This window comes from Ranitomeya imitator, chromosome 1 (assembly GCF_032444005.1).
Source record: "Ranitomeya imitator isolate aRanImi1 chromosome 1, aRanImi1.pri, whole genome shotgun sequence".
In the NCBI taxonomy this organism is placed as follows: Eukaryota; Metazoa; Chordata; class Amphibia; order Anura; family Dendrobatidae; genus Ranitomeya; species Ranitomeya imitator.
Window position 1 is genome coordinate 794,853,179 of NC_091282.1, and position 3,597 is coordinate 794,856,775.

Here is a 3,597-nt window from a genome sequence, read left to right on the forward strand (position 1 = left end):
TACCAGAGAGGCAGTAATAATAATAATAATAGTAGTAGTAGTAGCAGTAATAATAATATTATTATTGTTGTTACATTGTATCTACCAGGGAGAGAGTAATAATAATAATAATGCTAGTAATATTAATACACTAGATGGTGGCCCGATTCTAACGCATCGGGTATTCTAGAATATATATGTATGTATATAGCAGCCACAAAGTATATAGCACAGGCCACGTAGTATATAGGAGTACTACGTGGCCTGTGGTATATACCATGTGGCTGGTATATACATACATACATATTGTAGAATACGCGATGCGTTAATATAGGCCACGCAGTAAATAACACAGCCCACATAGTATATAACACAGCCCACACAGTATATAGCAGCTACACAGTATTTAGCAGCCACGCAGTATATAACACAGCCCACGTAGTATGTAACACTGGCCACGTAATATATAACAGAGCCCACGTAATATATAGCACAGCCTACATAGTATCTAACAGTGGCCACATAGTATATAGCACGCAGTATAGAACACAGCCACGTAGTATATAACACTGCCCACGTAGTATATAGCAGCCATGTAGTATATAACGCAGCCCACGCAGTATAGAACACTGGCCACGTAATATATAGCACAGCCCACGCAGTATAGAACACAGCCCACATAGTATATAACACTGGCCAGGTAGTATATAGCAGCCATGCGGTATCCAACAGCCCACGTAGTATTTAGCAGTGTGGGCACCATATCCCTGTTAAAAAAAAATAATTAAAATCAAAAAGAGTTATATACTCACCCGGCGGGATCCAGCGTAGATCCAGCGAACCTCTGGCGATGAGCGTGGTTGCCGCCATCTTGCGTTCCCAGGATGCGAGACTGCTAAGTCTTCTGGGTAATTTCGCAATGCATCTCTGTGTTGTGAATTCCGTTCTGGAGCTCCCTCCTGTGGTTGCTAATTATATTTTTGTGAGTTCTGCCCTTGGGCTCCCTCTGGTGGTTTTGAGTGGAACTGCTGCTCCTTTAGGTAGCTGTAGCAGCTGCCTTCACTAATCGCCTTGCCTGGGTTTGTTATTTAAACCTGCTCTGGGCTTTAGTCCATGCCTGCTGTCAATGTTCTTGGTTGGATTTGGTTCTCTCCTTGGAATTTTCATATGGCCAGTCCTTGTCTGCAAAAGATAAGTTTTTGCTAGTTTTTGTTTGTCCATTTATTTGGACTCTATTGCTTTGCAAATATGTCTCTTTTTGTCCAGCTTGTCACTATGTCTTATTCAGGCTAGCTGGAAGCTCTGGGAAAGCAGATTTGCCCCTCCACACCGTGAGTCGGTGTGGAGTTCATTTTTGTAAACTCTGCGTGGATTTTGTAGTTTTTATACTGACCACACAGTATCCTTTTCTCTCTGTCTATCTAGTTTAGTATTGGCCTCCTTTGCTGAATTCTGATTTCATTTCTGAGTACGTCATTTCCCTCTCCATTCACAGTCAATATTTGTGGGGGGCTATCTTTCCTTTTGGGGGTTTTCTCTGAGGCAAGATAGCTTTCTATTTCCTTCTTTAGGGGTAGTTATTTCTTAGGCTGTGAAGAGGTGTCTAGGGAGAGTCAGGAACATCCCACGGCTATTTCTAGTGTTGTTGTTAGGATTAGGGACTGCGGTCAGTAGAGATACCACCTTCTCAGAGCTCGCTCCATGTTGCGTTTTAGCCACCAGGTCATATCAGTGTGGCCTCTTAACCACCAGGTCATAACAGTACAGCAGGCCAGAAATGAATTAAATGCATCTCAAAAGAAGGAAAAGAAAGTTCTGAACCATTTTTTTTTCTGTGCTCTGTTCTGTCTTTTTTTTCCTCTTGATATCTGGGTGGTGCTGGATATATGCTCTGGTATGGAGGTTCAGAGTTTGTTTTCTCGTGTGGATCAACTTGCTGCAAGAGTCCAGAGTATCCAAGATTATATTGTCCAGACTCCGGCTCTAGAGCCTAGAATTCCTACTCCTGATTTGTTTTTTGGGGACAGATCCAAGTTTTTGAACTTTAAAAATAGCTGCAAATTGTTTTTTGCTTTGAAACCACGTTCTTCTGGTGATCCCATTCAGCAAGTAAAAATCATCATATCCTTACTGCGTGGTGATCCTCAAGACTGGGCTTTTGCTCTTGAAACAGGGGATCTGGCATTGTTGAGTGTGGATGCATTTTTTCAAGCGCTCGGATTGTTGTATGACGAACCTAACTCAGTAGAGCATGCTGAGAAAACACTGTTGGCCCTGTGTCAGGGTCAAGAAGCGGCAGAGTTATACTGCCGGAAATTTAGAAAATGGTCTGTGCTCACTAAGTGGAATGAAGAGGCTCTGGCTGCTATTTTCAGAAAAGGTCTTTCTGAAACCCTTAAAGATGTTATGGTGGGCTTTCCTACGCCTACCGGTTTGAGCGAATCTATGTCTCTAGCCATTCAGATTGATCGGCGCTTGCGTGAGCGCAAGGTGGTGCACCATATGGCAGTGTCCTCTGAGCAAAGTCCTGACTCTATGCAATGTGATAGGATTTTGACTAGAGCAGAAAGACATAAATTCAGACGTCAGAATGGCCTGTGTTTTTACTGTGGTGATTTTGCTCATGCTATTTCTGATTGCCCTAAGCGTACTAGGAGGGTTCCTGGGTCTGTTACCATTAGTACTGTACAGCCTAAATTTCTCTTGTCTGTTACCCTGATTTGATCATTGTCGTCCTTCTCTGCTATGGCATTTGTGGATTCTGGCGCATGCCCTGAACTTAATGGACTTAGAATTTGCCAAGCGCTGTGGTTTTTCCTTGGAGCCTTTGCAGAGTCCTATTCCCTTAAGGGGGATTGATGCTACGCCATTGGCCAAGAATAAACCTCAGTATTGGACTCAGTTAACCATGTACATGGCTCCAGCACATCAGGAAAATATTCGCTTTTTGGTGTTGCATAATTTGCATGATGTTGTTGTGCTGGGTTTTCCATGGTTACAGGTACATAATCCAGTGCTGGATTGGAGATCTATGTCTGTAACTGGTTGGGGTTGTCAGGGGATACATAGTGATATTCCTTTGATGTCCATTTCCTCGTCCCCTTCTTCTGAAGTTCCTGAGTTTTTGTCGGATTTCCAGGATGTACTTGATGAGCCCAAGTCCAGTTCTCTGCCTCCTCATAGGGACTGCAATTGTGCCATTAATTTGATTCCTGGCTGTAAGTTCCCTAAGGGCCGACTTTTCAATCTGTCTGTGCCAGAGCATGCCGCTATGCGGAGTTATGTAAAGGAGTCCTTGGACAAGGGGCATATTCGCCCGTTTTTGTCACCGTTGGGAGCGGGATTTTTTTTTTTGCCAAGAAGGATGGCTCCTTGAGACCCTGTATAGATTATCGCCTTCTCAATAAGATCACTGTCAAATTTCAGTACCCTTTACCTTTACTTTCTGATTTGTTTGTTTGGATTAAGGGTGCCAGTTGGTTTACTAAAATCGACCTTCGAGGGGCGTATAATCTCGTGCGTATTAAACAAGGTAATGAATGGAAAACAGCATTTAATACGCCCGAAGGCCATTTTGAATATCTTGTGATGCCATTCGGGCTCTCTAATGCTCCATCG